Here is a 14,302-nt window from a genome sequence, read left to right on the forward strand (position 1 = left end):
AGAAAGTGTTGCCAATCCCTTCTAGTTAGTATATTTGGCAAAATCAAGTCAGTTGTCATTCATATCTTTGCTGCTCTGTACATAATGTCTTTTCCATGGTTTCTTTTTAATGTTTTCTTTAAGGCTGATTGCAAACAATTTGGTTATAATGAACCAATTTTTTTTCATGCTCTTATCATCATTTGTTGAGCTTATTGATCTATGGTTTATAGTTTTCCTAATATTTAGGCAATTTTCACTCTTTTACCACAATTAAAACTGTTTATTTGCTGTCCCCTCCTCCTTGATGCACTGTCCTTTTTTTCATCTTTGTTGTCCCTGTTTCCATAAGTCTGTCTATTCCCTCATCTTCTTTCCTAATCATGCATTCAGTAATTGCATTCAGTGTACTTTTCATTTTGGACCTTGTATTTTTCAAGCATACTCATGCCTCTTCTACTTATCATATGGAATACAATTAGGGTAAATATTTTAACAAATTTGTTTTCTAATTCAATCCTTTGCCTCACTTCTGAGTCTATTTATATGTCTTGATTTTTCTCTTCATTGTGTGTTATACTTTTCTTCTTTTCTTCATGCCTGCTATTTTTGGTGTTTCCATTTTTAGTTCTATTTTTTATTATACGTATTGTATTTTCCCTAATTTTACTATCAATATTAACTCATTGCAGACAACTTGAAGTACATAAAATTGTAAAGTAAAATGACCCATCACATATATGTCCCAACACCCAAAAATAAACATTTTCAGATGCATTTCCCTTCAGGGTCTACCTTTTTTTTTTTTTCCTACTGATGTTTAACTATATCACTGTTTAGTTTCAGTTGCACAGAATAGTGATATATATTTCTATACATTACAAAAACACTGACTTGATATGTCTAATTAATAGCTGTTGCCATAAAAAAAATACAACATAATAGCATATTCTTATTGGATTGATCCCTTTATCATTGTTCAATGGCCTCCTTTGTCTCTTGTTAAGAGTATTTCTTATAAAGTCTATTTTGTCTGATATAAATATTATGACCCCAGGTTTCTGATCATTTCATTTACATGGGATACCTTTTACATCACCTCCTTTTGGTCTGAATGTGTATTCAAGTCTGAAGTGGAACTCATGCAGGTAGCTCTATGTGTATCTTGTTTTTGTATTGATTCACCAACTCCATGTCTTTTGATGGGAGCATTTATTCTATTTGTATTTGAAGTATTAATAGTTATGTACTTATTTCCATTTGATAAACATTTTTGAGTTATAATTGTAGCATTTTAAAATTCCTTTTATCTTCTTTTGCTTTCTTCCCTTATGATGTAATGTCTATTTTCAGTGTTATTATTGTATTCTTTTTCCTTTTATGGTATGTATATTATAGATTTTTGGCTTGTTGTTATCATGATACTTATATATAGCAACTTGCATATATATATATATGTATATATATGCATGATTTTTAAGTTGATGATCTCTTATGTTCAAATGCATTTTAACCACATTGTGTTTTCAACCTTGTTCCACATTCTTGTCTTTGACACTGTATTTTACATTTTTTCTCTTGTTCTGTTTTCTGTATCCCTTAACTTATTGTGGATTTTGATAATTTGACTCCATTTGTCATTTAAACTTCCTACTAGATCCCCTTTATGGGTCACAGCCTTATTGTGCAAAAGGGCTAGTTTAACTCAATGAAGTTATGAGCCATGCTATGCAGGACAACCCAAGACAGATGGGTCATAGTGGAGAGTTCTGACAAAAGGTGGCCTACTAGAAGAGGGAATGGCAAACAATTCCAGTATTCTTTGCCACGAGAACCCCATGAACAGTATGAAAAGGCAAAAAGGTATGAAGCTGAAAGATGAGCCCCCCAGAATGTAAGGTGTCCAATATGCTACTTGAGAAAAGCAGAGGGCAATTACTAATAGCTCCAGAAAGAATGAAGCAGCTGGGCCAAAGCAGAAAGGACACTCAGCTGTGAAGTGTTTGGTAGTGAAAGTAAAGTTTTATTTTTTAAGAACAATATTGCATAGGAACCTGGAATGTTAGGTCAATGAATCAAGGTCAATTAGAGATGGTTAAGCAGAAGATGGCAAGAGTGGACATCAACATCTTAGGAATGAGTGAACTAAAATAGACGGCGAATTTAATTCAGATAACCATATATCTACTACTGTGGGCAAGAATCCCTTAGAAGAAACAGAGTAGCTCAAATAGTCAACAGATAGTCCAAAATGCAGTACTTGTGTGCAGTCTCAAAGATGGCAGAACGCAAGGCAAACCATTCAACATCACAGTAATCCAACCCCATGCCACAGTAATCCAACCACAGATTCCAAAGAAGCTGAAGCTGACTGGTTCTATGAAGACCTACAACACCTTCTAGAACAAACACCAAAATGATGTTTTTTTCATCATTGCGGTTTAAAATGCAAAAGTAGGAAGTCAACAGATATCCGAACTTACAGGCAAATTTGGCCTTGAAGTACAAAAAGAGGCAGAGCAAAGGTTAACAGAGTTTTGCCAAAAGAGCATCTGGTCATAACAAACATCCTTTTCCAACAACCCAAGAGACAACTCCAAACATGGACATCACCAGATGGTCAATAACTGAAATCATATTGATCATGTTCTTTGCAGTCAAAGATGGAGAAGCTTTCTACAGTTAGCAAAAGCAAAGCTTGGAGTTGACTGTGGCTCAGATCATGAGCTCTGTATTGCAAAATTCAGTCTTAAATTGAAGAAAGTAGGGAAAATCACCAAGCCATTTAGGTATGACCTAAATCAAATGCCCTATAATTATACAGTACAGATGATGAATAGATTCAAGGGATTAGATCTAGTATACAGAGTGTGAGAAAAACTATGGATAGAAGTTAATAACATCATACAGGAGGCAATGACCAAAAGCATCCCAAAGAAAAAGAAATTCAAGAAGGAAAAGGAGTTGTCTGAGACTTTACAGCTAGCTGAGAAAAGAAGAGAAGCAAAAGACAAGGAAAAAGAGAGAAAGATACACCCAACTGAATGCAGAGTTCCAGAGAATAGCAAGGAGAGGTGAGAAGGCCTTTTTAAATGAGCAATGCAAGGAAATAGGGAGAACAATAGAATCGGAAAGACTAGAGATCTCTCAAGAAATTGGAGATACAAGGGAACATTTCACACAAGGAAGGACACGATAAAGGACAGAAAGAGTAAAGACCTAACAGAAGCAGAAGAAACTAAGAAGAGATGGCAAGAATGCACAGAACTATTAGAATGGGTCTTAATCTGGATAACAACGATGGTATGATTGCTCATCTAGAGCCATATATCCTGGAATCTGAAGTCAAGTGGGCCTTAGAAAGGATTACTATGAACAAAGCTAGTGGTGATGATGACATTCCTGCTGAGCTATTTCATATCCTAAAAAATGATTCTGCTAAAGTGCTGCAATCAATATGTCAGCAAATCTGGAAACCTCAGCAGTGGCCACAGGACTGGAAAAGGGCAGTTTTCATTCCAATTCCAAATCTACTTATCTACTACTGTGGATATAGATGATTTGACTCCCTTTGTCTTTTAAACTTCCAGCTAGATCTCTAACCAGTTGATTTCCTCACTTCACTGTAGTTTTGCCTTTACTGATGACAGTTTTCCTTTTATAACTTCAGATTTCCAGATTTGCCATTTTGTTCTCTGCTTAGAAACATATCTTCATCATGTTTCTTGTAGGATAATTAGAAATTTCAGTAGGACATTGTCAAGCAGAAACCTATAATCTTTATAAGGCTGCTGCTGCTAAGTCACTTCAGTCGTGTCCGACTCTGTGCGACCCCATAGACGGCAGCCCAAGAGGCTCCCCCGTCCCTGGGATTCTCCAGGCAAGAATACTGGAGTGGGTTGCCATTTCCTTCTTCATATAAGGCTATGAAGAAGCAATCTGGAGGGAAAGAATAGCATTGTTCTTTTTTGAGTGATATCTTTTTAAAATTATGTTTGAAGTCACTTGTAGTTTGTTGAAAACTATTTTGCTAGCAGAATTCTTTTTTTTTTTTTTTACTTTACATAATTGTATTAGTTTTGCCAAATATCAAAATGAATCCGCCACAGGTATACATGTGTTCCCCATCCTGAACCCTCCTCCCTCCTACCTCCCCATACCATCCCTCTGGGTCATCCCAGTGCACTAGCCCCAAGCATCCAGTATCGTGCATTGAACCTGGACTGGCAACTCGTTTCTTACATGATATTTTACATGTTTCAATGTCATTCTCCCAAATCGTCCCACCCTCTCCCTCTCCCACAGAGTCCATAAGACTGTTCTATACATCAGGGTCTCTTTTGCTGTCTCGTTCACCGGGTTATTGTTACCATCTTTCTAAATTCCATATATATGCGTTAGTATACTGTATTGATGTTTTTCTTTCTGGTTTACTTCACTCTGTATAATAGGCTCCAGTTTCATCCATCTCATTAGAACTGATTCAAATGTATTCTTTTTAATGGCTGAGTAATACTCCATTGTGTATATGTACCACTGCTTTCTTATCCATTCATCTGCTGATGGACATCTAGGTTGCTTCCATGTCCTGGCTATTATAAACAGTGCTACGATGAACATTGGGGTACACGTGTCTCTTTCCCTTCTGGTTTTCTCAGTGTGTATGCCCAGCAGTGGGATTGCTGGATCATAAGGCAGTTCTATTTCCAGTTTTTTAAGGAATCTACACACTGTTCTCCATAGTGGCTGTACTAGTTTGCATTCCCACCAACAGTGTAAGAGGGTTCCCTTTTCTCCACACCCTCTCCAGGATTTATTATTTGTAGACTTTTGGATCGCAGCCATTCTTACTGGTGTGAAATGGTACCTCATAGTGGTTTTGATTTGCATTTCTCTGATAATGAGTGATGTTGAGCATCTTTTCATGTGTTTGTTAGCCATCTGTATGTCTTCTTTGGAGAAATGTCTATTTAGTTCTTTGGCCCATTTTGATTGGGTCATTTATTTTTCTGGAGTTGAGCTGTAGGAGTTGCTTGTATATTTTTGAGATTAGTTGTTTGTCAGTTGCTTCATTTGCTATTATTTTCTCCCATTCTGAAGGCTGTCTTTTCACCTTGCTAATAGTTTCCTTTGATGTGCAGAAGCTTTTAAGGTTAATTAGGTCCCATTTGTTTATTTTTGCTTTTATTTCCAATATTCTGGGAGGTGGGTCATAGAGGATCCTGCTGTGATGTATGTCAGAGAGTGTTTTGCCTATGTTCTCCTCTAGGAGTTTTATAGTTTCTGGTCTTACGTTTAGATCTTTAATCCATTTTGAGTTTATTTTTGTGTATGGTGTTAGAAAGTGGTCTAGTTTCATTCTTTTACAAGTGGTTGACCAGATTTCCCAGCACCACTTGTTAAAGAGATTGTCTTTAGCAGAATTCTTTAAATGAGTCAAGATTTCAATTAGATCCAGTTATTCTCATTGTAAACATTGTAGAATTTTCTGATGCTTAGTAAACTAGGAAAAATTAGAATAATTAATAATGTCCCATCAACATATGTTAAAAATAGCAACTATTTTTCATTAGATATGTAATGGTAAATCTTTTTTTGTAATATATTGCAAAAGTGAGATAATTTTTAATTGCTTAGTTACTAGTTTAATAGAAATATTAGATACTCTACTCAGGTACAAATATGGTAAAAGTGTTAGTTGCTCGGTCATGTCAGACTCTTTACAACCCACTGGACTGTAGCCTACGAGGCTCCTCTGTCCTTGGAATTCACTAGGCAAGAGTACTGAAGTGGGTTGCCATTCCCTTCTCCAGGGAATCTTCCCAACCCAGGGATCAAATCCAGGTCTCCTGCATTGCAGGCAGATTCTTTACCATTTGAGTCACCAAGAAAGCCCCATTTGGGTGATAGCATACACTAACAGTATAGTCAGATGTGATATATATATATATATATATAACATACATATGTAAATGAGTATTTACATATATATGCTATAAACATTAGCTATAAGTAATTAATCTGTAAATACCTTCTCTGAAAAGCAGAATATATGAGCATTTACACAATTATAAATTTTAGATACAATTTGTTACTGCCTTTTTCTGAATGGATGCGGCTGGAAAATCCAATTTCAAACATGAAGAAGAAGAAAAACAAAAGAAGGAGAAGAAAATCTAATGATAATATCACCATAAAATATCCATTCACAAGTGGCCTTCTTATGATACCAGTTTAATGTCACACCTGTGATACAGCAGCCATCTTTTATAGACTTGTTCCCTTTCAAATGAAATACCCTGCCATTTTCAAGCAGTGTGGTGGTTGGTTATAGAGCACATAATACGTATTTATCTTAATAGTAAAATATCAGAACATGATCCAGTCCATCAGTCTTCCAAAATTACCTATAGTTCCTGGAGGATTAAGCACTTCCCTGGTGGCTCAGATGGTAAAGAATCTGCCTGCAATGCAGGAGACCCAGTTTCGATCCCTGGGTCAGGAAGATCCCCTGGAGAAGGGAAAGGGAACCCACTCCAGTATTCTTGCCTGAAAAATCCCATTAACAGAGACGTCTGTAGGGCTACAGTTCATGGAGTGGCAAAGAGTCAGACACGACTGAGTGACTATCATCACATAAGAGGGCTACTCTTTGTTTAGTCTTCTATTTTTATTTCCTACTGTCATACATAATCCTCAACTTCCTATTGTGTTGAAGCAGAAAATTATGGGTGGAATAATAGCTACATTTTGGCATCCCAATCTGAAATTCAGGTGAGTTAAGTTTAATTGTAGGTTTAAATGCATATATTAGCATCTGCCTCTTTTTTGACTGTAATGGTTTGTGTTTATTGCTGTTGCTGTTCTGTAGGGCCTTTGGAACATTAATTAACATTTTTCTCACTAGATTATGAAGACCATAGTTCTGTTAAAATAGTGCCTATGAATGGAAATTCAATGAATCAGTGAGCAATAAATGAGGCAATGGAGGAGGGAAGGAATTAAGTGAGTAAGGGACGGAGAAGGAAAGAAAAAAAGAATGAAGCAAGAAAATCAGGCAATATTTTCAAAAGGAATAAAGCAAGGATTTTTTTAAAGTAAGACTTCTTACAGTTTGTGAACACTGTACTTTTCTTTTGAGAATATATAAAGATTGCTTTTGCTTTACACTTGTGGAAAAATTATAAATCTCTAATGCTTGAAATCAATAAAAATAATAATATATAAATTAATTTGAATTACATTATTATTTGCCTATTGCAGCATTTATATTGTTTTGTAGACTACCCAAGAACATCAGGAACATCCAATGGGGCTGTTCAAAGATAGGGACAGAAGACTCACCTGTAAATATTTCCTTAAAACACCTGAAACAAAATAAAATCTTAAGTCCTATTTATGTGTCAAACCTAAAGACCTAGATTTCTGAATCTACTATGTAGCTTCCTAGACTTTATGGTACACAAAGAACCTCCTGGAAATACTGTTAAAGTGAGACTCCGTCTATTTGTCCAAGATTCTGATTCAGCATGTTTGGAAACAGAGCCTGTGAATTTGTATTTCTGGTAAGCTCTTAGGTGATGCTCATCCTGATGATCCTATATATCACACTTTGAGTTAAAAAGGACTGTGCTCAATTGCTCTGTCATGTCAGACTCTTTGCAATATCATGGACTGTAACCCACCAGGCTCCTCGGTCCATGGAATTTTCCAGGCAAGAATACTGGACTAGGTTGCCATTTCCTAGGGAAAAGATCCACTCCAAGGGATCTTCACAACCCAGGGGTCAAACCCCCATCTCTTTTATCTCCTGTATTAGCATGCAGATTCTTTACCACCGCACCATCTCGGTATAATTTAAACATTACAGAAGTTTTTATGAAATCCAGTTTTGAGTATATTTGATTATCCAACCCATAGCAAAGAGCTATATCTTTAAACAAATCTGCCTAAAGAGTTAGTGATACATATTTTTTTTCTGTTTAGTAAAATCTTGGTAACACATGTCTTCCACTGAGGAACATGAGACCCTAAATATACAAAGTAAGCATTAATAAATTAAATTTCAAAAAATCCATCCAGTTTTTACATGAAAAATAGAGTAGTGAACTCCATGGTCATTTGACTGTAAAAATAAGAGTTACTTTATCAATAATATTCAAAAAATTATCAAATTTTTGCAAACTTTTGAATATTCTAAGTCAAAAAAAATATCTTAAAATCAATAGTATAAGTATAGTTTATTTATTTAGAGATCACACATTTGAAATAAATAACTCCAATTTTATTATGCCAGTTATCCTCAATATTAGACAATGATAAAATTTTGAAAGATGGTTTCATTTTTTGTATAGGCTTGACCCATCCTAAGTATGCATTTGTTGAAATAAGGTAGATGATTTTCTACAGAAATATTTTAATCAGTTCATTTCATTTCTACACTTGGTTTATTCTAATAAGCAAACTGGAATTGCAAAATATTTTCAATTATTTTATATGCATGGAGAATATTTATTCAAATTGAATTTCCTGGTGCCTTTAACAGGACAGAGAATTTGAACTTAATTTCTGAGGTATGAGGTAATCACTGAAGGTTTTTCATCAAGGGAAGATATACTACAAATATTACTTGACAGAGGTAAACATGGATGAAATATGGAGCCTGTTTTTAAGTGGAGAGTCAGGGGGACGGAAATCTGTCAGGAAGAGAAAAGCTTAAAAGAAATTTGAAAAAGAGGCCCTAAGAAAAGGCAATCAGGTTTAGTGATAGATGGAATGAATGAACAAATCACGGAAGGAGGAAAAAGAAATGGAGCAAAGTTGTCAGGCTTTGATTAAATGTGCTAGGACCTATGACTTTTGGAAAAGACATATAACATTAACATCTGTTTCTTGATTGTTGTTGTTTCTTCCAGGGAATAATGGTTTACGATTTTGTTTGGCACTATTTATGTAGGAGATGCTAAAGGAGATACGTTGGCTGCGTTCAGTCTGAAAGAGAATAGTATTCACACTGAAAGTCCACGTGAGCTAAAGCACAACCCTGAACCTTTGATTCTCATGTGAGAAGTGCAGGGGGAGAAAAAGATGATAAAAATCATTCTCCAAATGATTTTCAATATTTTTTAAATCTGTGAAGTACCAGGAAAAGTAATATCAGCTTCAACCATATTGGTTTCTCTAATTATAGAGACTGAAGCCATGAGAATATAGTTCTCTTAAATTTTAGAAGAGAACAGTTGAACAGTGTTACTATTTTAGGTAAGAAGGATCCAACTGAAACTTATATTCATTCATTCAACAGATATTTCTTGACCAAACATATGCATGCCGTTAGATAGCTAATGGGGATATAAAAAAATATTAAGCCAGAGTCTCTGCACTACACAGCTTAATGAAAAGTGAAAGTGAAGGCGTTAGTTGCTGAGTTGTGAGCAGCTCTTTGTGACCCATGGGCTGTAGCCCATCAGGTTTCTCTGTCCATAAAATTTCCTTCTCCAGGGAATCTTTCTGACTCGGAATCAAACCTGGGTCTCACATTGCAGGCAGATTCTTTATTATCTGAGCCACAGGGAAGCCCAAACAACTTAGTGTATGGCTTTAAATATGGCTGTAAAAACAGTTAATCATCAATTAAACTATCATGTGATAAAGGAGTGATAAATTGGATGGCTTATATAGGCATATTGTAAAAGGTAGAGTTTGGCCAGGTCAACTGAGAGGGAGTATAGACAGAAAATAAAGTCTATTTAAACTATTAAACACTATTAAAATAACACTATTAAACTATTAAACACTATTAATAAACACTATTTAATAGAACACTATTAAAATAACTGTGAGAAATAAGAGCTTGAACTAGGAAAGAGTGGTATTGACAGCAGCAAAAGTCTCATTATATAACTATTTTAGAATTATTTTACTAAATATTTTATACAGAGAGGAAGTTAAATAGGCATGGTTTTTTGGTCAAAAATCATTTATCATGTCAAATAAAGACAAATCCAAACTTGGATAAAGTGAAAGTATTAGTTGCTCAGTTGTGTCCAACTCTGTGTGACCCCATGAACTACAGCCCACCAGGCTCCTCTGTCCATGGATTCTCCAGGCCAGTAGCTGTTCCCTTCTCTAAGAATACTGGAGTGGGTAGACTATCACTTCTCCAGTGGATTGTCCCAATCCAGAAATCAAACCAGGGTCTCCTGAATTGCAGACAGATTCTTTACCACATGAACTACCAGGGAAGCCCAAACTTAGATTAGGAGAGACTTTAATCAGAATAAAGCATTTCAATATAGGGAATGCTCAAATCACAGAAATCTGCAAGGATTTCAAAAGCAAGCAGAAAACTCTTCTTTTGACCAGGTAAACCAAAATAAGCAAAGACAAGTAGAGATGTTTAAGGAAGTTGATCTATCAGAAAGAAATGTCTGGTAATTGTTGTTCAGTCACAAGGTCCTGTCCTACTCTTTGCAAGCCCTTGAATGGCAGCATGACTATGCCAAAGCCTTTGACGGTGTGGATCACAATAAACTGTGGAAAATTCTTCAAGAGATGGGAATACCAGACCACCTGACCTGCCTCTTGAGAAATCTGTATGCAGGTCAGGAACCAATAGTTAGAACTGGACATGAGACAACAGACCGGTTCCAAATCGGGAAAGGAGTACGTCAAGGTTGGATATTGTCACCCTACTTATTTAACTTATATGCAGAGTACATCATGAAAAACACTGGGCTGGATGAAGCACAAGCTGGAATAAAGATTGCTGGAAGAAATATCAATAACCTCAGAGATGCAGAGGACACCACCCTTAGGGCAGAAAGTGAAGAAGAACTAATGAGCCTCTTGATGAAAGTGAAAGAGGAGAGTGAAAAAGTTGGCTTAAAGCTCAACATTCAGGAAATTAAGATCATGGCATCCGCTCCCATCACTTCATGGCAGATAGATGGGGAAACAGTGGAAACAGTGGCTGACTTTATTTTTCTGGACTGCAAAATCACTGCAGATGGTGACTGCAGCCATGAAATTAAAAGACGCTTGCTCCTTGGAAGGAAAGTTATGACCAAACTAGATAGCATATTCAAAAGCAGAGACATTACTTTGCCAACAAAGGTCCATCTAATCAAGGCTATTATTTTTCCAGTAGGCATGTATAGATGTGAAAGTTGTACTATAAATACAGCTGAGTGCTGAAGAATTGATGCTTTTGAACTGTGGTGTTGGAGAAGACTCTTGAGAGTCCCTTGGACTGCAAGGAGATCCAGCCAGTCCATCCTAAAGGAGATCAGTCCTGAGTGTTCATTGGAAGGATGGATGTTGAAGCTGAAACTCCAATACTTTGGCCACCTGATGCGAAGAGCTGACTCATTGGAAAAGACCCTGATGCCGGGAAAGATTGAGGGCAGGAGGAGAAGGGGATGACAGAGGATGAGATAGTTGGATGTCATCACTGACTCAATGGACATGAGTTTCAGTAAACTCCGGGAGTTGATGACGGATAGGGTGACCTGGCGTGCTGTGGTCCATGGGGTCGCAAAGAGTCAGACAGGACTGAGCAACTGAACTGAACTGAACTGAGACTTCCCTGTCCTTCACTATCTCCTTGAGTTTGCTCAAACTAATGTCCATTGAGTCATTGATGCCATCCAACCATATCACTCTCTGCCACCGCCTTCTTCTTTTGCTTTCAATCTTTCCCAGCATCAGGGTCTTTTCCAGTGATTCAGCTCTTCAAATTATGTGACCAAAGTATTGGAGATTTAGCATCAGTCCTTCCAATGAGTATTCAGTGTTGATTTCCTTTAGGATTGACTGGTTTGATATCCTTGAAGTCCAAGGGACTCAAGAGTCTTTTCCAGCACCACAATTTGAAAGCATCAATTCTTCAGCACTCAGCCTTCTTTATGGTGCAACTCTCACATACGTACATGGCGTCTGAAAAAAAAACAGAAGCTTTTTTATAAGCTTTGATTATATGAAACTTTGTCAGCAAAGTGATGTCTCTGATTTTTAATACACTGTCTAGCTTTGTTATAGCTTTTCTTTCAAAGAGCAAGTGTCTTTTTTCAATTTTGTGGCTGCAGTCACCATCTGCAGTGATTTGGAGCCCCCAAAATGAAATCTGACTGTTTCCTCTTTCTCTCCATCTATTTGCTGTGAAGTGAGGGGACCAGATGCCATGATCTTTGTTTTTTGAATGTTGAGTTTTAAGCCAACTTTTTCACTCTTCACATTCACCTTCATCAAGAGGTTCTTAGTTCCTCTTCATTTTCTGCCATTAAAGTCACATGATCTGCATATCTGTGGTTGTTTATATTTCTCCCAGCAATCTTGATTCCAGCTTGTGAGTCATCCAGCCCAGCATTTCACATGATGTATTCGACATAGAAGTTAAATAAGCAGGATTACAATATACAACCTTGACATACTTCTTTCCCAATTTTGAACCAATCCCTTGTTCCATTTCCAGTTCTAACTGTTGCTTCTTGTCTTGCATACAGGTTTCTCAGGAGGCAGGTCAGATAGTCTGGTATTCCCACCTCTTTAAGAATTTTCCACATTTTGTTGTGATCCACACAGTCAAAAGTTTTAGCACAGTGAATGAAGCAGAAGTAGATGTTTTTTCTGGAATTCCCTTGCTTTTTCTATGAGCCAACGAATGTCGGCAATTTGATCTTTGGTTTCTCTGTCTTTTCTACCAGGTTGTACATCTAGAAGTTCTCAGTTCATGTAATGTTGAAGTCTAGCTTGGAGAATTTTGAGTATTACCTTGCTAGCATGTGAAATGAGTGCAATTGTGCGGTAGTTTGAACGTTCTTTCACATCGTGTTTCTTTGGGATTGGAATGAAAACTGACCTTTTCCAGTCCTGTGGCCTCTGCTGAGTTTTCCAAATTTGCTGGCATATTGAGTGCAGCACTTTCACAGCATTATCTTAGGATTTGAAACAGCTCAACTGGAATTCCATAACCTCCACTAGCTTTGTCTGTAGTGATGCTTCCTAAGACCCATTTGACTATACACTCCAAGGTGTCTGACTCTTCTAGGTGAGTGATCACACCATTGTGGTTATCCAGGTCATTAACACCTTTTTGTGTAGTTTCTCTGTGTATTCTTGCCACTGCTTCTTAATCTCTTCTGTTTCTGTTAGGTCCTTACAGTTTTTGTCCTTTATTGTGCCTATCTTTGCCTGAAATATTCCCTTGGTATCTCCAATTTTCTTTGAATGGCTTGTCTTTATCATTCTATTGCTTTCCTCTATTTCTTTGCATTGTTCACTTAAGACTTTCTTATCTCTTCTTGCTATTCTCTTGAATTCTGCATTCAGTTGGGTATATATTTCCTTTTCTCCTTTGCCTTCTGCTTCTCTTCTTTACTTAGCTATTTGTAAGGCCTTCTCAGACAAACACTTTGCATTCTTTAATTTCATTTTCTTGCAGATGGTTTTGATCATGACATGCTGTACAACATTACTAAATCTCCATCCACAGTTCTTCAGGTACTCTGACTACCAGATCCAGTCCCTCGAATCTATTCATCACCTCCACTGTATAATCACAAAGGATTTGATTTAGGTCATACCTGAATGATCTTGTGGTTTTCCCTACTTTCTTAAATTTGAGCCTGAATTTTGCCATACAGAACTGATGATCTGAGCCACAGTCAGCTCGTGGTCTTATTTTTGCTGACTGTATACAGCTTTTCCATTTTTAGTGGCAAAGAATATAATCAATCTGATTTAGGTATTGACCATCTGGTGATGTGCATGTGTAAAGTTGTTTCTTGTGTCTAGCAGATTCTGACAGAAAAAGTGTCTACTATGGTCAACCAAATCTCAGAATAAGCTGTTAAGGGAGCATGTTCCACTTTTTAATGCTTCTCCAGTCCTCGGGGCAAGCAGAGATCAGGGCACCAGGGAAGGAGAGAAGACAGACTAACATATGGAGACAATAAAGCAGTGATAACAAATAGGCTTTTGTGAAACTTAGTCAGACACAAAGGAATATATATGCATACAACTTGAAAACAAGTAAGCATGATGTTATTAGCCATGATTTCATCTGTAGTTCAAAGTAAATAGAAAGAATGCTTTCTCTTTATCTACAGGCTTGGAGAAAAAATGTATATGCTTTGTACTCAGGAAGGTTCTTCCTGCCCTCCTGCAGTGTCCATATTCTGGCTTTCAAAGAAAGAAAGAAAAAAAAAAAAGATTCAGTCAAGTAGTGTTACATGCACAATGCACTCCTGAGATCAAGTGTTATTATTTCTAAACAGTAGTAGTCATATTCTCTGAACTAATTGATTGTGTTCTCCCTTATTCT

Source organism: Bos taurus, chromosome 6 (genome assembly GCF_002263795.3).
Source record: "Bos taurus isolate L1 Dominette 01449 registration number 42190680 breed Hereford chromosome 6, ARS-UCD2.0, whole genome shotgun sequence".
In the NCBI taxonomy this organism is placed as follows: Eukaryota; Metazoa; Chordata; class Mammalia; order Artiodactyla; family Bovidae; genus Bos; species Bos taurus.